The 21,544-nt window shown below is 35.4% G+C and overlaps 1 protein-coding gene across 6 annotated transcripts in view; it reads left to right on the forward strand.

Moving 5' to 3' along the window:
- KLF12 (KLF transcription factor 12) overlaps nt 1-21,544 on the forward strand; it is a 527,148-nt gene that overhangs the window by 23,899 nt on the left and 481,705 nt on the right. The gene's annotated exons all lie outside the window — the stretch shown is intronic.

Consider the following 21,544-nt stretch of genomic DNA (forward strand, 5'->3'; position numbering starts at 1 on the left):
CCCACAACTTTTGCCTTGGCACCTGGGGAAGATTTATGCAAAAGAATGGGTGGTGGCCTTGGCCTGTCCTTATATCTGTGGCCTTCTGGTTTCCTTGCTAGCCCACACTCAGCCTTTACAAATTTGTTACCATTTTAGTGTTGTTGTTATCTGCTTTTATGACTGCTCACTCTTCTTCCATTGTCTGCCTATGGCAATGTCCTGTTTCTCTGTGGAGGGGCTTGTCACCCTTTGGGATCCACTTTACCTTGTTGCTATGTGACTTCAACTCTCTTGGCTAAACAAAAATTGTAATTTTACAGATTATATTTTCTGATTTTTAGTTAGGGTGTAACATTTTCTTTCAGCTTTCTTTATCCTCAGTAGCTCTTTGATGCAGCCCTTCCATTATGGGCTATTTTAAAAGAAATATTTTCCCATTTTGTTTTCATCTGCTTATTGCTGTAATGGAGAAAAGTTATAAGTAAATAAATATTTATATTCAGATGTCTGAGCAAATTCCCTTATTAATTAATTCTACTGGATAGTTTTTTCTAGACACTTGCATTTGCTAGGTGTGCTGTTGGCTATATCATCCATAAAAATAATAGTAATAATATTTTTTCTTTCAGATCTCTGTCCTGTTTAATTTCCCTTTCTTTTTGCTTTTTCCTTAAAACTTTCTTTTTCTATTTTTTCATTAAAACTTCTAAGTAATATCAAATAACAGTGATGATGCAAGCACTGATTTTAATTCAAATGGTATTTGTGTGTGAGAATTTAGTATACTTTTTTTGAATGGTATTTGATCAATAAAGTCTTCATCATATGTAAGTATTTTCTTTGTAAACCTAATTAGATCTAGTGTGGTAAGATTTTGTTTTCTTCTGGAATACATGTCGAATTTTATCATAGATATTTTTATGGTTTTTGTCCTTTAATTGGCTATGTAAAGAATTATGTTGCAGAATTTCTTGCTATTGAACTATCCTTGCTTTATTGAACATATACTACTTTTTCATAATTTATTTTTGTATTGCATTGCTTGATTTTATTTGTTAAATTCGAGTGTTATTTAGAATGTTTATTTCTATATTCATAAATGGGATTGGTCTATAATATTCTCTTGATGCCGTATCAGATATTTGTATAAAAATTTTACTAGTTTCACAAATGAATTGGGGAAACTATTCATGCCATTCTGTGAGTTTCAATTGGAAATGTCCTTTCCTTAAAAGCTAGTACTTAGGTATGAACCCGCTGGATAATGGTTTCATTTCATTTTATTTTCCATGGTAGATACTTAGTTTCTTTTCCAATCACTTCTGTGTATTAGCCTATTAAAGTTTTCAACTTCTTTTTGGGTCACATTATTTGTTAGGAAATTACTCATTTGCTTTCGGCTTTTAAATTTGTTGCTTCAGAATATCATGTTGTTGTTAGTTGCTATCAAGTCGATTTAGACTCATAGTGACCCCATGTGACAGAGTAGAACTGCCCTACAAGGTTTTCTAGGCTGTAACTTTTACGGGAGCAAATTGCCAGGTCTTTCTCCTGCAGAGGCATTGAGGGGGTTTGAACTGTCAACTTTTAGGTTAGCGGCAGAGTGCTGAACCATTGTACCACCAGGGCTCCTTCAGAATAGCATGTAGTATTCCCTAATAAATAATTACTTTTTGTACTGTAACAGATATGTATCTTCATTCTTCTTTCTAATGTTGTCAACTTTTACTGTTTTCTTTTTTCTTAAATATTTCTGCAAGTTGTTTTTCTATTATTATCCTTTAAAAAAAAAAAAACTTTTCCATTTATTATTTCTACTCTTTTTTTTTTTTCTCTTCCACGACTTTTACCTTAGTTTTTATTATCTCTTCGCCTCCCCCCTTTTCTGCTTAGTTCCTTTTTAAAAAAAACTCCTTTACTCATGAAGTCATTTAAGTTAGAAATATTCTTCTGAGTACATCCTTAGCTATATTCTACATTTTTTGGAGGAGTTATTCTCCTTTTCATTGTTTCTATATAGTTTGTAATTTTAGTATTGATCTTCTTTCAGTGAAGGATTTGTAGGAGTGTGTTTTTTAATTTGAATGTTACCAATTTTTAGTGCTTAATTTTTTTGTAATTTTATATTTCATTGATTTGTATTCAGAGAGTGTAGTTTGTAAAATATTCTGATTTTAAATCTTTATGATCTTTGTAGCTAAGTAGATGATTGATTTTTTTTAAATGTTCCCTAGAGATTTTGAATAAAGGCATATTTTCCATTGAGGAATGTGATGTTCCATTTCTCAACTATTAAAATGAGCTTATTGACTGCTTTATTAAATTATTCTATATTCTAACTTACATTGGTGTATTAAATTTGATAAATTCAAAAGGTGGTGTATTGAATTCTTACATTCTTAACATATTTTTATCACATGCTTATTAAATGTTCACAGCTTTTGCTTTGTATATTTACGTATGTATTGTTTGTTTATATAACTACATGGCTCACATTTTTTTTTAACTGCCTTTTTTTTTAATGCTTTTAAAATTAAGTTTCTCCTAGACTGATACTAATATTGCCATTCTTTGGATTATATTTTTGGAGGGAGAGAGTTTGCATTTCCCTGATTTTATTTTATACCCTTCTCTTTGTTATTCTGTTACCCACTTTTCCTTTTAAATTTAAGATTTTTTTTGTATCATTTGTTTTAAAACTCACTTTATCTCTGCTTTTTTATTGGAGAATTCAGTCTATTCACATTGACTGTAATAATAACTATACCTGTGTCTTTGTTTTGTCCTTAATTATCATTTCTAAAAACTGAATAATTTCTTCAGATTTCTCCTTTTTTTTGCTTGTTTGATCAAATTGGTATTTATCTCGTTTTATTCTCCTCTTGACCTCTATCAGTTGGAAGCTGTGCTGCTCTATGTTGTTCTACTGACGGTCAGTATTCCTTCCCTAATTTCATGTTTAGAGCAGCTTACCAGACCCGCTGCTGTCAGGTCAATTCTAACTCATAATGACCCTATAGGACAGAGCAGAATTGCTCCATAGGGTTTCCAAGGTTGTAAATCTTTTGGAAGTAGACTGCCACATCTTTCTCCTGTGGAGTGGCTGGTGGGTTCAAACCGCCGACCTTTTGGTTAGCAGCTGAGAACTTTAACCACTGAGCCACTAGGGCACCTTTTAGAGCCACCACTAGCTTATATAGTGCTGATGTATGATAACGTGAGAAACAAAATGGCATTCATTTTCTTAAGACGACTCTGCCAGAAAATTGCTGTTATATACTGCCATCTGACACAAAATTCTAGTCTACATTGTGAGTGGCAGGGTAATATACAGCTTGTATACCTGGATTAGGTGGCTCTGTTCATATTCAGAAACACATATCTCCCTTAGATATTTGAAAACAAAATATCCCGATAAGAACTCCAGATTAATTACCCCTCTTTATTTCCTCTTCCTCCCACCAAGATGGGACTTTCGGAGTACTTTTATTCTGCTCTTCCTGACTCTCTTCTCACCTGTATCTCCTAATTTTTGCTGAAATTGCTACTACTTTAATTCTAGACTCTAATTATAATTTTCCCTCTTTTCAGGTCTTAGTCATTACTCTGCACGTACCTAGACTGTCCATTTTTGATGAGTCTATCTCTTCATATTCAGATAATGCATTTCTCATTATTGCTTCTTTTACCCTTAGCTGGAGGTCTTCACACTGCTCTGATTTACTTGTTATTTGATTAGACTCCTTCGGTATTCTCCTTAAAAAGCCTATATAAGTCTAATTATCTCTAAATTATTTCTTATCCTCAAAGACTCTCAAATATTTCTTACCTAGATGGGTGTCACTTGAGTCCTATTTCCTTTTTTCTTCAGTTCCTTATAGACTGCTATACTGCACCCTCCCGGTACCTTTTGTTTGTGACAAGAAGTCTGATTCCTTTTGATTCCTTTTCCTTTGTGTATGTGGCAGGCCCTGTGGATTAGCTCACTTGCACTCTTTTCCAACAACCTCACATTCTCCTCTCACTACCGTGAGACTGAAAGAGCAATACATATGCTGACCCAGCCTCATTTAAGCTTAGGTTGGGTAATGAAGTATAAATTAAAGTGTGCTGGAATTTTATGGGATAGTTTTTTATTTCTTGATGAAACAGGGCAAATGATTAAAAATACTAGATTTAATGTCTGAGGCAACAGGGCCACCCATGCAAAAATGAGTTGACAAGCATTAGAAAGCCAAAATAGTGAGAATGATGGGAAGACAGAAAAAAAGGAGGCGAGGGGTTCCTGTTGGCATTTTGAGCAGCTGAACCAACCAGCAAACCAGCTGAATCAACCAGCCTCCAGAAGAATAAACCCTGATCCAGCCCTTCCTTGGAAACCCTATGGGGCAGTTCTGCTGTGTCCTGTAGGATCACTATGAGTTGGAATCGACTTGACGGCCACAGGTTTGGTTTGGTTTTGGTTTTTTGTTATATTAACAAAAAAAAATCCTGGGGTTATATTATATATTACATGTAGTTGATGTATTCCTAATGATTGTGACAGCGTTTTTTTTTTTGTTTTTTTTTTTCTGTTCAGAAGGTTGTACTTTTTTGTTTTTTAAATGATCTTTGGAATTTAGGAATTTTTCTGTGTCATGCCTCAAACTGTGTATTTCTTGTAAGTCCTCCCTTCCTACCCTCAAAACTTTAAAATCTGCAGGCTCTTGTTTTCAGAACAGGCAATTAAAAAATAGTTAATTATTGTCTTTCTTTTTTCTGTTTCTCTTTCTCCTTTTGGTTTCCTCTTATTCACATATTCAGTCTCCTAGATCTGTCTTCCAAGTATCTCATCTTTTCTGTCATTATTTTTCCTCTTGTATTCTTACTTTTTTCACTAGATGTATGTGTATGTGTGTTTGATTTATCTTCCTGGTATTAGGTAGGATCTCAACAATGTCCATCCATTCTGTCACTTTTTCTGTCCGTTTCTTAGCTGACATTTTTTAACTTAGAAAGTATTTTTTTTAACTGTTATTAAATTCCCTCAAATGTTATTTTTTACATTTTTATCTTGTTACCATCTCTTTCCTCTAAAAACTCAACTTCTTTGTGGGGTTATCCTTTTTCTTCCAGTTACTTTTTATCTCACTTGCTGCTGTGCTCCTTTGAATTGGTTGTTACTGTTCTTGCTCAATGTAAGGGTGTCAAATCTTGTTGCATTTTTCCAAGTGGCAGCAGCCCTAGGAATGGTGGAATGTGGACTGGCAGTACAGTAGTAGGCAGACTGACAGCCCTCATTGAAACTCCAGGCAGAATCTTTCCTGTTTTCAGTTCTCTTACACTCTACAAGCCATGGGACCGTATGTCAGTTTGAGTCCTTTGATAAGGAGATACCATGACTGGATTAGATGTGCAAAAGGTATCTTGGGGGAAATGCCTGTGAAGTGTAATGTGTAATGGAGCAGCAGTAGGCACATGGAGTCTTCAGACTGTGATACTGACCTGACACCTGTGAAAAGAGAGGGGGCAGGAACGATGTTTGAGTGTGAAGTTTATGACAGCAGCACTTGTGAGAAGTTCTCAGCTAGGTCAGTGAGCATTTCCTGAACAAAGTTTGTCCGCTAGAGGAGTCCTGCATTGGGCAGAAATGGCCCAGCTCTAGTACTCTCACTGTGATCACTCATTAGCTGTGAGCATCCCAGGAGAGGTGTGGCCTTGTCAGCAGTATTCTGGTTGATCCACAGATGCAACAGCTGGAGGCTGTCAGTCACCTGTGCTCTGTGCACAGGCTTTCTTGAAGAAAGCATCATTTTTGGGTTTACTTATGGGGTAAGTTTTTTTCATTTGAGTCTAAGGTGAGAAAAATGAATATGTATTTACTGTATGCCCACTCTGGGGAAGACATTATGCTAAATGATATGAGTACAGAGTTGAGCAGGACAAGGTCCTTGCTATGCAGGAATTCAAAGTTTTTTAATGAGAAAAGTAATAATAATAAATTAAAATAAGTTGTATAATAAAAGTTTGTATAGAGTGCTCTGAAAACTTTGACGAGTGCGTTTAATTTTGTCTGCAGGATTTGGAGAGTTCATTGAGGAAGACACATTGGATCTGAGTTTGAGTGATGACTACAAGTGTACCTGGAAGAAAAGGGCATGTGGTCAGGGAGAGGGAAATGTGTATGAAATATCATGTTCTGCTCTATTAACCACCCCGTGTGTATTTTCAAGTATTTAGAGTAGAGCAGTTTCTTGAAGCCACATTGTCAACTTGAAGCTGCCATTTCTCAAATTCTAGAAGTTTGTCTCCATAGTAAATATCATAAAATATATTTAAAAATCACTCTCCATCCATGCTTTATCACTTAGTCTTCTGGCTGAATCCTTTTGGCAGCTTAGATGTGGTGTCTCGCCAGTGGCATATACATGAGATGATAATTATAAAAAAACTCTTTTTATTCCATGGCAGAGGTTGGTAAACTTTTTGTAAAGGCCAGACAGTAAATATTTTAGGCTTTGTAGGCCACATAAGGTCTCTGTTGCATATTTTTCTTTCTTTTTTAATAGTCCTTTAAAAATGTAAAGACCATTCTTAGGGTGCAGACCTTACAAAAACACATAGCAATAGGTCCACAGGTCATATTTTGCTGCCAGATCACACTTTACTGTTCTATGATAATCTATTAAATTAATGGTCTCCTTTTCTTTTTAAAGGAGGGTCAAGTATTCCTGCCATAAAAAACAGGTATCAAATAGGAAAAATAAAAAATCTGAACCAGAGTATGATTAATTGAAATTTATGGCTTTCTAGTCTTAAACAGAGAAACAAATATTGAACAAGTAGCAATGGCCAGAAAAATGCTTACGCTTTCTTTAATATTTTTGCCATTTTTATAAATGGAACTTTTCTTTAATAGATCTTTCAAGTGCCTGAAAAGAAAGCGGAAGTATGGCGTCTTAACTTTTTCACTCATAGTAACAGTTTTGAAAGATTGCATTTCTAGTTTAGGAATTAATAGTGCTTTTAAAAGACCATCTCTTTTTCATCAGCAAAATTTTTCCCTATGCAAGGTGTTCTATTAAATTTTTAAAGACACTTCAATAAAACTGTGTTCTTTAGAGTGAATGATTAATTGGACAGTTCAAATCATCTATGAAAGAGCTTTGTTATTAGATTGTCTTCTCTTTTCTCAGTCACAGCTCTTGAAACATCCCAAACAAATTGCTTGTAGCTTTAGAAATTGTCAAGAAATTACATTAAGATGATTTTAAATTGTCTTATGGTGAGCTACTGTAGATAGCGCCAAGATTATTTATTTTTAATTCCAACAAAACAAGTACAAATTAAGTCTTATAAAAACTTTATGCGGAGCTTAAAATGAAAAGAATATTGAGAATAATTCAAAAGATTTTTCCACAGTTCAAAGATTCATTCAGACCACAGTGTAGTTCTCATCTGTTCTCTTTTTTCCACTGATGACATCCAGTTCAAGTGAAACAGTAACATTCGCTAAAGCAAAAGGTAATTTTAAATATAAATTATACTATTGAAGCGAGTCTCAAGTACATAATTAGAATGTTGTCCTTAGTATATTTTTGTGCTTCATTTGGTATTCCAATCCCATTTCTAGATTACAAACCCCTGAGTCCTTATGCTCAGGCTCATTCTTCTTATTTTAGCCGTTATCTCTGACTCTGCTGCCCTCCTTTCAAAGTAAGATCCCAAGTCCTTTCAGTTAAACTCAGAACAACTCTGATATGGTGAAATCAGGCAACAAGCATTAGCATCCTGTTTGTTCCTGGCCTCGTTTAGTTGTTTAGCTCCTCTGAGAGACACATCATCTGTAAAATGGGGGTAATACCTCTTTTGCACCTGTTGAGAGGATTACAGAAGCTACGTGCAAAATATCAGCGCTTGGCACAAACTACAGCCAAAAGCTAGAACCTGATATTATTATTATTAGACACTGTTCCTATTCTCCAGTCCAGAGGAAGAAATAGAACATGTGGATTAATTCTAATGTCAGTCTGTGATAAGTACTGTAATCCTTGTAGTAGAAGGAGAGTTATTGGAAATCTCTACTGGAAGTTCCTAGGTTGCTTTGTTAGGGGACAGCCCAGGAGCCACACCTTGGTGGGTGGGTTTCATTTGAAAGGGTGGAGAGGGAGGAAAGGGCTGTCCAGCCACAGGAAGCAACTTAAGCTCAGGGTGAGGCAGGAAGTGCTGGGTGTGTATAGAGCAGAGGTCCACTGTGGCCGATTTAGCCCACAGAAATGCTTTCTTTGGAAATATACAATGCTTCAAAAGTTTTAAGCCAACCTAGGAACATGGAAGCTTTCATCTAAAAATCCAGATTTCCAGTTTCTCTTGAAAAATTAGAAGATCTTACAATCACTGGTTGAAGCTTACCAAATCCCACATGATTCTAATTAATATATTTTAAAGATGTTTTATTGTGTGTTAGTTCAAATCTTCTTCCATTATTCTCTTTCAAAAAATGTCTTGGCTATTATTACCAGTTGATTCTTCCATATGACTCTTATGATTATTTTTGTTTACCTAAAAACATGGTATATATTTCCAGCTTATTCAGATCTTCTTTTGTGGTGTTCTTCAGTAAAATTCAGCAGTTTTGATGATTTGAGTTCTCTAAATATTGCATATTTGTAATTGCTATGGTGGATGTTACCATCACCCCTTTACATCTTCTAACTGGTCATTGTTGGTGTATTCTTGGAGGAAATCTCCACTGGCTTGGATTGGTATTTCTATCATGTCAAAGAAGTATCCTTCTCCTTTTTTTAAAAGAAAAAAAGAATTATAATCACAGATAAATGTTGAGGTTTATTAAATGCTTTTGGGCATCTCATGATTTTTTCCTCTGCCATACTGATGCTTTGGTATCATGGTATTTTGCTTTTTAACAATAATTATAAAATTTTCCATCTTTTTCTATGCTCTGGAATAGTTCATATAGCATCCAAATGATCTGTTCTTTAAAAAAAAATTATGAAGTATATTATCTATTCTTCAAGTGTTGAGAAAACTTAATGTTTTGTCTATTTTATAATTAAGTACTTTTTTATCCTCATCCTCCATCAAATTTATTCTGGATATTGATCCATTCAAGTTTTATATTTCTTTTAAGCCAGTATTGATATTAATGGTTACCTATAAAATAATTCTATTTTCAAATTTTAGTAGCATAGATTTAAACATAATATATTCTTAAAATTTCCATTTGACAGTGAAAACCCATTCCTATTCCTCATTCCATGAATTTTGTATATCTATAACAATAAACCAGTTATGATTTGTCTGTTCTATTTGTTATTTTTTTCAAATTACTCTATTTTCTTGTTTTCTGTTACATTTTCTAATTTATTATTTCAAAGTTATTAGATTTTTACATTTAGTTGTTAATTTCTAGATAGAAAATTTGACATGCGTTTTCTGATTTTTGTACTTTATGGAGCATTCTTGTCATGCAGTGTATGACTAATTTAGATAAAATTTCCATGTGTATTTGAAAACACTATTATTTACCCAGTATAAAATTTGATGTAAGTATGTTAACTTTCTTTTAAAAAAAATTTTATTTTTATTTATTTATTTTTCTTTTTTCTTTTTGATAAGTTATGTTGGCTTCCCCAGGATTGTGTACTGTCTTACCCTTTGCCAAAGTTACCACATAATCTATTGTCTGTTTAGTGTTTTTCCCTCCCCACCCCTCCCCTTCCTCATAACCATCAAAGATTGTTTCTTTTTGTGTGTAAATATTTTCATGAGTTTTTATAGTAGTGGTCTCATGTAATATTTGTCCTTTTGTGGTTGACTTACTTCACTCAACATAAGGCCCTCCAGATGCATCCATGCTGCGAGATGCTTTGCAGATTCATCGTTGTTTACTGTTGCGTAGTATCCCATTGTGTGTATGTACCATAGTTTGTTTTTCCATTCATCTGTTGATGGGTGCCTTGATTGTTTCCATGTTTTTGCTATTGTGAACAGTGCTGCATATGTCTATTCAGGTAACGGCTCTTATTTCTTTAGGATATATGTTAACTTTCATCTTTAGTTCTTAAAGAGTTCTATTTTGTTTCTTGAAGAGAGATAATGTATAAATGAACATTATGTTATAATTCAATTTTCCTCTTTTAGAGTTTTTTTCAGTGAGTTATAGACCAGTTAGAGGAAGTAGGAATTCAATAGCCATGTGATTTTCAAATAGTATTGAAAAAGTTGTTCCAAAGAAAACCAGATGTTCTAAGAAAACCAGATGACATAGAAGTGGATAACATATTGCTATTGCAAGAACATCATTACATATTCAAGGAGATGAGGGACATACTTTAAAATAATTTGGAAAAGAGTTTTTATAATCTCTGTTGAGTGTTAAGGATTAATAATACATTTTGTTCCTCAGATGAATAATGCCAGGAGTAAAGTATTAAAAAAAAGTGATCTAATTGTACATTGAAAACTTAGACAACATTTTCATAGAATGAAAATTAAAGGACTGTATGTGCATTGTCAGGAGACTGGTGGCACACTGGTTAAGCCAAAGGTCAATGGTTCAAATCTACCAGCTGCTCCGTGGGAGAAAGATGTGGCAGTCTGCTTCCCTAAAGATCTTCAGTCTTGGAAACTCTGTGGGACATTTCTACTCTGTCCTGCAGGATCACTATAAATTGGAATCGACTCAACAGCAATGGTTATGAGTAGGAATTGACTTCGATGTCAGTGGGTTTGGTGTAGTGTGGATGTGTGTGCTATATAAACCTAAACTTTTTACCAAGACCAATTGTTTATTTCATATCTCATGACTAAATATTTTGGCCTTAGTAGTTGCTTATTTGGAGCCCTGGTGGCATAGTGGTTAAGAGCTACAGCTGCTAACCAAAAGGTCAGCAGTTCACATCCACCAGCTGCTCCTGGGAAACCCTGCAGGGCAGTTCTATGAGTTGGTATTAACTCGATGGCAGTGGGTTTGGTTTGGGTTTAGTTCCTTACTTGTCGTGAAACTTAGAAGAGTATTTGTCTTGACCACATGTTGGCACTAGAATCTGAAGGTCCATGTGGGGGCATTGCCCACTTTGGTTCCTTTTCTTTGCTCCTTAACACTCCTGCTCTGACCGAGCTTAGGTGCACAGCCCTTCAAGTACAAGGCTAGTCTTAATGGTTTTGCATGGCTTTCCTTGATTTCTAGTTTTGGTTGCTGTGAGTCAGAGTTGATTCAACAGCAACTGGTACTGGTTAATTTGTGGTTTATTTCTCCAGGCTGCCTTTTGTTCATTAAATTGGTATATAAATGTAGAGACTTCACACGTAAATAAGCAGGACATAAAATGATCTGAGGGTGATGAGTTAACATTCCTTTTTATTATAGAGATACTGTTTATCCTGAAGTTCAGCTTATTTCTTTGTCTTAGCTGAGTGATCTGTGATTATAAATTTTGGTTGGAAAGTTTGGAGAAAAATTGATTGTCTTGGAACTCCACCCAGAATATTCCCTCTTAGAAATTAAATCCTGTGTATACATGTGTCCCATAGAGGCATCTTTATCCTTTTTTCCTTTGGGCTTTTTTGAATTATAACTAACTCCCTTGTCAGGATTTTATCAGGACTTTACTGTCATAATATAGAAGAATAAGAAAGTCTTTCTTGAATTGCTTGACTTGGCTGTATTATATGGACAATGGAGAGCTAGATTTGAACTGCTCTATCTTTTACTCTTTTTAGATAGAGAAAAATACATAACAATACTTGACTTGGAGCAGGCATCTAATAATCATCTGTTTAGCATAATGTAATCTCTCTTCTAGGAAGTTGTGTTTTGTTGAATATGATTTATTTCATTGTCTTGATAACTCAATGAAAATGCAGAATTCTTATGAGCACAGTTGTATACAAGTATGCATTGAGTTTATCTCCAGCAAATGTCATTACTGATTATCAATAAGTTGAATACTTTGAAAATATTTTTTTAAAAATTTATACCTTGAAATGTAGTGTTGAGTATAAGAAGTGGAAATTCAGTTATAAAGTGCTCTAAATTGGCCTCAGTTCTATTATGTTAGAAATAATAACTTTCCTTTTGTAGTGAAGTTTATTAATCACAGTGTCACCAATATTTAAAGTAATAAATACACTTTTCAGAAACTTAAGCAAAATTTTTATATTCAATATTTGAAGACGCTTTTCATGTCTAAGATGTCCAATTAAAAAAAAATTGATATGGACAACTATGAACTACCCGTAATATCAAAATAATCTCAGATATCATTTTGGATAAGTACTTGTTTAAGGCTCTGCAAGCATTTTCTATTTACAGGTAAAATATAGATGAAGTGTTTAATAGCTAGTAAGCATCAGATGTGTTGTGAAATATAATTGACTGTGAGTGCCTTGAGGACAGGGACAATGCCTTATAAATAGCCTTGAATTCCCAGTTACTGTGATCGCGAGCTATATAGAATAGGGGTTCAGTCAAGTTTGTGAAATTCAATTACACCATTTCTTTTTAAAGCTGACAAGAAATTGCGTTCTCATAACTACCTTAATTTTATTACCATAAGAGATGATGCCGAGAGCATCAAGGGCTGGGTCTGATTGTCTTTTCTTTTTTTATCCCTCTGCATGCTTTCTCTCTCCTTCCACATGATATGAAAGGCATTTTTTCCTTTGACTTTACAAAGCCTCCTTCCCCTTCTCTTTTGAAGATAATTAGGCAGGGTATGTATTAATTTTTATCCTTTCATTTTCAATGCTTGAGTTTTGAATTATTTGAACAAACACTTCATTTTATGGGAAAGGTGCCTCTTCAGAAGCCCTGTTTTTGTTAACACGTTAAGATTGGAAACAAAAATGCTGTCCCTACCCCTTGTAGTGTTGATGAGATTAATTAAATAATTCATCGGGGGCATTCCAGTATGTGTGAATTTCTCTTTTAACAAAGCTCCTTTCCTTTCTTCTCTGTCCTTTTTTTCTCGCTGCTTGCCTTCTCAGTATATTTCCTTTCTTTTGTTTTGTGGATAATCTTATAATAATTTCAAATTATTCTTCTGTGTGTTGTATGATGCTTTTAATTAAAGTGTTTCAAATATGATAATGATGTTGTATTATTTTCCTTCATTAATCAGATTGATATTTTTAAAAAATTTAAACAAATAGCCTGTGATCAAATTAGGGATACTCAAACCCCAACCAAACCCGTTGCCGTTGAGTTGATTCTGACTCATAGCGACCCAGTAGGACAGAGCAGAACTGACCCATAGGGTTTCCAAGGAGCAGCTGGTGGATTCAAAATGCCGACCTTTTAGTTAGCAGCCGTAGCTCTTAATCACTGTGCCAGCAGAGCTCCAAGTTAGGGATAGTTAGGGACAAAACCCAATTCTGTTTCGGAATATAAAACTTTTTTTTGTATTTTTGAAATTTTTTTTTAAACTGTGCTTTAGGTGAAAGTTTACAGTGCAAATTAGTTTCTCATTCAATAATTTATACACAAATTGTTTTCTGACATTGGTTGCAGTCCCCGTGATATGTCAACACTCTTTCCTTACCCACCCCAGGTTCCCTGTTTCCATCTGTCCATTTTTCCTGTCCCTTCATGCTTTCTTGTCATTGCTTTTGGGAAAGTGTTACCCATTTGGTCCTCTATACATGATTGAACTAAGAAGCGCATTCCTCACGTGTGTTATTGTTTGTTTTGTAGGCCTGCTAATCTTTGAACGAAGGGTGAACTTTGGAAGTGGCTTCAGTTCTGAGTTAGCAGGGTGTCCGGGGGCCATAGTCTCAAGGGTTCCTCCACTCTCAGTCAGACCAGCAAGTCTGGTCTTTTTTTTTGTGAATTTGAATTTTTCTACATTTTTCACCTGCTCTGTCCAGGACGCTTTATTGTGATCCCTGTCAGAGCGGTGAGTGGCGGTAGCCGGCCACCATCTAGTTGTTCTGGGCTCAGGCTGGTGGAGGTTGTCATAGTTGTGGTCCATTAGTCCTTTGGACTACTGATGCCCTTGTGTCTTTGGTTTTCTTCATTCTCCTGTGCTCTGGACTGAGTGGGACCAGTAGATGCATCTTAGAGGGCAGCTTGTAAGCTTTTGAGATTCTAGATGCTACTCACCAAAGCAGGATGTAGAACATTTTCTTTATGAACTATGTTGTGCCAGTTGATCTAGATGACCCCCACGACCATGGTCCCCAGCCCTCAGCCCCAATAGCTCAGTCCCTCAGGGTATTTGAGTGTGTCTCTGAAGCTTCTATCACTTTGCCTTATGCAAGTTGTGCTGACTTCCCCGATATTATGTACTCTTTCCCTTCACCACAGTTAACCCTTGTCTACTATCTAGTTAGTGTTTTCCCTCTTCAACCCTCCCTTCCCTCGTACCATCAAAGATTATTTCTTTCTGTTTGTAAACCTTTTCATGAGTTTTTATAATAGTGGTCTCATACAGTATTTGCCCTTTTGTGATTGACTTATTTTACTCAGCATAATGCTGTCCGGATTCATCCATGTTGTGAGATATTTCACGAATTCATCATTGTTCTTTATCATTGCATAGTACTTTGGGAACATAAAACTCTTGTAGTTGTATTTCTAGAAAATACTTCTATCTTAAAAATTATGACATTGCTAATTAAGTCGGTATTTCCTTTGCCAATATACCTCCTGACATTTCTTATAGACCATCAGAATTGTATAATCATGTCTCCAACCTTTTTTAAGAGGTTTGTAAATAGAGTCGTCCAATAAGCCTTGTTTTATTTAGTGAAAGAAGAGATCTCTCTTCCCAGCAGTGAAACATTGATTTACGACGTACTTGGCCCTGGGGATGTAGTGAATATAATAGTGACCCAATCCACTGTGGTATCATGCCTCTAAGAATATAAAAGACAAGATAGACATCAAACAAATCATTTCAGAAATTAATGTAAGTGGACAAAGAGCTTTAGAGGAAAAGTACACAGTATTACTGTGGAATTTGTACAGGGTAGAAAGGGGGACCTAACCTCTTTTTTGTCATGGCTTACTAGCGCAAGTTTAAAATATGAGAGCATACACACTTCATATTTTATCTTACTGTGACCACTGTCTGTTGCTTTTCTATTGCTATTCTGTATTCTATTGTTTTAAAAAATCTAGTGAATTTAGAAATTGCTTGATTTAATTAAGGAACATTGTATGTGTTTGTGAACTTATGCTAACTGAATAAGAAGTCTTCTTGATATATAGCATTATTGACTTTTGAAATTGTATACTAGATCAAGCTATGTAATATTTTCAGTGTGTGAGACTGGGGAAATGGTGGTACCATTAACATAAATAAGGCAGCTGAGAGAAATGTGGGGGAGTGGGAGAAAAACATGGTAAATATCACATCTGACATGGCCAAGAAAATGGGATTTGGTCATTTAAAAGACTGGAAACATAGATTCACTGAAATTGAATACCATTAAATCTTTAATGATTCAGCGGACACTCAAGTCAAGAAATTTTGGTACCTTAGACATCTTTATGAATCTCAATTTACGTGAATGTACAGAAATATCACGCAATAGAGTTACGGTTAAATAAATGTTGAATAGTGCAGAGCATGAGTTTAATCATTTACTGAATGTCTCTACCTGTCCATGGAGGAATAATTATGCACTGCTCAACACTGTCTAGAAACAAAATGTACAAACCGTTGAAATAGTGTACTAAAAAATATGTTCAAGTGTGATGACTCACAAGTCCCAAAAACACCTTATCTGGAAAATTTATGGTTCGTCTGTGTGTCTATTTTAATAACAAAGGATCAAATAAATTTTATAATTTGTTACTGGAAAAGTAAACTCTGTTGGGAATATTCTTCTCACCTTGTAGCATTAAATTTACTTTTTGGGAAATGTTATCAATTGAATTGTGTCCGCCAAAAGTATGTGTTATAAATCCTAAACCCTGTACCTGTGGTTATAATACCATTTGGGAATAGTTTTCTTTGTTACGTTGATGGAGCAGTATTAGTATAGGGTGTATCTTGAGTCAATCTATTTTGAGATATAAAAGGAGCAGATTAAGGAAAGAGAGATGAGGGAAGGTAGATGCCACACCCCATGAAGATCACCAAGGATCAAGGACCTTCCCCCAGAGCCGAGAGAGAGAGAAAGCCTTCCTCTGGAGCTGGCACCTTGAATTCAGATTTCTAGCCTCCTAAATTGTGAGAAAATAAATTTCGGTTTGTTAAAGCCACCCACTTGTGATATTTCCATTATAGCAGCACTCGTTAACTGTGATAGGATCTGTTATAATGTCAGGTTTTAGCTAACTCCATCACCTTCCACAAAACTCTTTCTGTTTCTCAATCATTATGTAAGCTGTGATGCTGTGCTAAAGTAGGTTCTGTGTTGTGATGATGAGTTATTATCTATAATCTTCATACTTCATTTGATAGTATTGTAGTAGATCAGACCTTTTGAAAGTAAGGCATAATTGAATTATGGCTCATCAGTACATATTTAGTAGTGATTTCAAGTTGTCTTTTTAGTTTGGGATCTTTAATTTTGGTTATTTATTCATTTTTCCCTTAAAAAGATCTATAAAATCAAATGCAAATATCACTTTTTAAATATAACCCAGTACCTTTAATTGAAGATGTGGACCTTGTTCTTCAGAATTCTCTCTCGAGTATACTGAAGCCACTTAGGAGACTGCCTGTTAGTAACTGCTGATAGGGGCCAGTGTATCCTTGCTCCTGCAATGCTCATTGCTGTCTTAGATCTAGAGTACCTCTGAATGGACACTTTCCTTGCTGTACAGGTAATGATATTTCTTATCACTGGAGTAACATCTTTGTGTAGCTTTTTTTTTTTTAAATTGTACTTTAGATAAGGGTTTACAGAACAAATTAGTTTCTCATTAAGGAACTAATACACATGCTGTTTTGTGACATTGGTTGCCAACCCCATGACGTGTTAACACTCTCCCCTTCTTGACTTTAGGTTGCCCGTTGTCAGCTTTCCAGCCCCCTCCTGCCTTTTTGTCCTTGCCTCTGGGCTGGTGTGCCCATTTAGTCTCGTTTTGTTTTATGGGCGTGTCTAATCTTTGGCTGAAGGGTGAATGTCAGGAATGACTTCAGTACTGAGTTAAAAGGGTGTCCGGGGGCTTTACTCTTAGGGTTTCTCCAGTCTCTGTTAGACCAGTAAGTCTGATCTTTTTTTTTTTTCCTTCTTTTTTTTGTGAGTTAGAATTTTCTTCCACATTTATCTCCAGTTCTGTCTGGGACCCTCTGTTGTGATCCCGGTCAGAGCAGTCAGTGGTCATAGCCGGGCACCATCTAGTTGTGCTAGACTCAGTCTGGTGGAGGCTGTGATAGCTGTGGTACATTAGTCCTTTGGACTAATCTTTCTCTTGTGTCTTTGGTTTTCTTCATTCTCCCTTGCTCCAGACGGTGTGAGACCAGTGGAGTGTTTTAGATTACCACTCACAAGTTTCTAAGACCCCAGATGCTACTCACCAAAGTAGTATGTAGAACATTTTCTTTATAAACTGTGTTCTTGCAGTTGAGCTAGATGGACCAACATCTTTGAACACAGAAATTTTTCGGTCAGATTGTTGTTTTAATTTACCATCATGAAGAAAACATCTAATCTACTGAAAAGAGATTCCTATTTAGTAGTCTTAAATATATATTTTTTTAACTCTGGAAGTTTTTTCAGCAGCTGGGATAAAATTGCACAGTGTTCTAGAATTACTTTTGTGATAATTTTTTTATAAATAATAATCTTTTAAAATCATTAAGAAATAATTTTAAGTTATAGCATGTTGCAAGAGCAGAACAATTGTTAGCATTTTGCCTTGCTAGCTCCATGACACACCTCTTGCTCCCCAGTATCACTGGTATTTTTCCGAACCAGTTGAGAGCAAGCTCTAGACATGATACTCTATCATCTCTATATACTTTAGTGTGTTTTCTCAAAACAAGGACACTTTTAAAAAATGTTTCTTTTGTTGTTGTTGAGACTATACATAGCAAAACATATACCAATTAAACAGCTTCTGCTTGTACAGTTCAGTGACGTTGATTACATTCTCTTAATTGTGCAGTCATATTCACGTTTTTCCAAATTGTTCCTCCCCCATTAACATAAACTCACTGCCCCCCTGAGGTTCCTATCTAATCTTTAGAGTTGCTGTTGTCACTTTAATCCCATATAGATAGTTCTTAAAAGAACATTTTTTACTAGTTAAGCTAAACTATTTTGTTTTAAGAAGACTTTAAGGGGTATTTTTGGTTTAAGGTTTAAAGATTATTTCAGGGCAATGCTTTAAGGGGTTTATCCAGCCTTCATGGCTCCAGAAAATCTAGAGTCCATGAGAATTTTAAATTATGTTCTGTAATTTCTCCCTTTTCAACAGGATTCTTCTCTAACATCTTCGATCAGAATATTCAGTAATGGTAGCTGGGCACCATCCAGTTCTTCTAGTCTCATGGGAAAGGCAGCAGTTGTTCATGGAGGCAGTTAGCCACACATTCCATTTCCTTCTCCTATTCTTGACTCTCCTCCTTTTTCTGTTGCTCCAGGCAGATAGAGACCAATTGTTGTGCCTTAGATGACTGATTGCAAGTTTTTAAGACCCCAGATACTACACAACAAGCTAGGAGGTAAAACGGAAGTACTAAACACGTTATTAGGCTAATTAACTGGGATGTCCCATGAAACCATGACCCTAAACCTTCAAACCAAAGAACCAAATCGTTTGAGGTGTTTGGTTGTATATAAGCAGCCTCAGCAGCTACTCTTTTTTTTTGGACCTTGTTGTAAACATATGTATCACACAACTCTCACCAATTCAACTTTTTACAGGTATACAGCTTATTGACAGCACTTAGAATAATCATCTGTAGAACCTTACCCATAATCAATGCGATTTTTCTATCACCGTAAATTGACACTCAGTACTCCATAAGCATAACCCCCTTATGTCTTTATTTTTTAAACTATGAGTTCATACCTGTATCTCCAATTTCAGTCCAATATCTCAGGGATCTGTCCATCCTTCATCTATTCTGTGTTTGTAAATGCCTGGTGCGGCAGTGAGAAGCATGGTTCTCATTATCTTCAGAGTATTTATTTGCTCTGTCATTTTATCTATTTTCCCCATTCACTCTGTCTAGTCTGCCTGGTATTTCCTTACCCTCCATCCCCAGTGCCCTATGTCCTTGGTCTGTAGTGGACAGCTGCCAATATGCCTCCTTGCTGCTTTCATCTCCCCTCAGTGCCCCAGGTGGTAGGTACAAGTGGGCATGCTTATCTCTGTGTGTCTTCCTTCCTTCCAGCATTCCCCGTCCTCAAGTGCTGGTGGGCACAAGATACTATAATGTTTTAAACCATGAACTTGAAAACTATGTACCATTTTTATTTCTGTTGATAGAATGTTTTTTCTATTTTCAGTTTAAATCGACACTTTTTTTTTTTTTAAATGAGTGCTTACCGTGTGCCAGGCATCATGCTAGGTATATTACAAAAGTGCAGAAGATAGACATAGTCTCTGCCATGTGGTGATTGGATCATCTAAATTATTGATGATGAGTTTTACCAAATGGCAAGAACAAGACTCTATGGAAGCATATTGAAGGTGCTTCTCAGTACTCTGCACTTAAGTTCTCTTCTCATCTTCTTTGCCCTCCAAGATTTACTGCATGAATTGTTTGGTATTTTTGGTTTAAGTATGTGTATGTAGCCAGGTGTAAGCCTGGCTAAAAGAATGACTCAGTGTCAGAATCTTAGTATAAGACCAGTACATTGACTTGACGATCTCACATCTTCCTCTCTTGGTTGGAGAATGATAGCTCATGTTTTTCATAAAGGCAAGATTTTTATTCTCGAGCTTATGTGCTTATGGGGCTTGATGTAGGGCAAAAAGGTTTCTCAAAACCATTTGTGGAATGGTAATTAGGAATATGAGTCCAACAGTAAAAAATGAGTCATAAAAATAGCCTTTCCTAATCTTCTAAAAACAAATCAAATTTAATGAAACTTCACTCATTTGTATTATAAGGTAAGGCCTGTGGCATATGACATATTAGTATCTTAGGGATTTGAAAATAATAAGTGTTTCATGTGAACTTGTTTGCCTAAATATAAACCTCTTTACATGTTGAACCTAGTTGTTTAATGATCGTTTAATGCTATATAAACTACCTAACTAAATATTTAAAAAAAAAAAAAAAAAAAAAAGTTAAGCCTATTATGAAGACTCCTTGCATAAAAATTTAAAAGCAAAGGGTACCAAGGTCTAATTTATATGATGGTTCTTCCATTGATATTGACTAAATATCTATGAAGTATGCATTGCTGCCTTGGGACAAAAACTCAGGTATGAGGTTTGTTGCAGACATTTATATTCAAAATATAGCTCACCAGGGCATTGAGTATAGACTTACAGAGTCCTGGAGGATGGAAGGAACTTGGGAAATAGTCTTTCCTGTAGATAAACGTAAAATTACTTGCACTAGATCATAAAGCTTGAATGCAGTACAGCCAGGAGCCCAGATAGTAATTTAGCTCTTTCAACTCCAATTAAGATCCTTTATACCCAAGGTCTTAGTGTTTCAGGATTTAGTGGTGGTAGTTGTAATTATTTTCATTATTATTATTTGATAGCTTGGAAGTTTACAACGGTAAGCTTTTGCCAAAAGGTAAGTAATGTGGAAGATTAATAATTACCTGGACTATTTACCTAGACCATTTTTAGCACTTAATAAAAATGGGTACAATGCCCTGTAGTGGATGTGTAATTCAGGATTCTAAGTAGTGAGTTCAGCATTAGCTGTATATGATAAACTGAACATGTGAATTGCCTTTTTAGCCTTACGGCTGAGTTAGTTACATTCCTGGGTCAGGATTTCTGGGATTCTGTGAGGAGGAGGTAAATGGTACAGAGGTATCAGCTTATGGAAACTACAGCTACTGAGTCTTAACGTCTGTTTGATAGTAGTGGCAAACTGTCACCCATAAAAATTAGTTTAGCTGACTGCTTATTTCCATTTCTTAGTCCCTTTCATTTTTGATTTATATGTGTTATAATCGGGAGGAAAGAAAACAATTGTTAATGTCTGTCTCAGGGGCCAGTCGATGCACCTGTAAGTTAAAACGAATATTTAAAGTAAACGTGTTTAAGGGAGCAATTTGTGGAGTTAAGCCTGTAGTATAGAAATAGGAGTTGCTTCTTTAGAAAAAAATTGTTTTGCAGTTGCAGACATTTAAACTATAAAAGCACATGAATATATGAATAATATATTCATATTTTAGACTATGTTCTGCAGTTAAATATTTGAGAAAATACTTTAAACTTAAAAATGTATTCAAAATATTGGAAGGTACTCAGCAGCATATGTAATATTTGGGTCTTTGGAGCCAGAGTTGTGATTCCTTACACATTACTGAGATTTAATAGTGGTTTTCAGAAATTTGAGACTATTTACCCAAACTCTGCAGACAAATATACAACTCACCCATGTTGTGATTTGTTTCTCAGTTTTCCCTTCGTACTTGATTGTTGATAAAAAGAAAGTTAGAGCAAGTTTAGGTGTTGTGT

Source organism: Trichechus manatus, unplaced genomic scaffold (assembly GCF_000243295.1).
Source record: "Trichechus manatus latirostris isolate Lorelei unplaced genomic scaffold, TriManLat1.0 scaffold00013, whole genome shotgun sequence".
In the NCBI taxonomy this organism is placed as follows: Eukaryota; Metazoa; Chordata; class Mammalia; order Sirenia; family Trichechidae; genus Trichechus; species Trichechus manatus.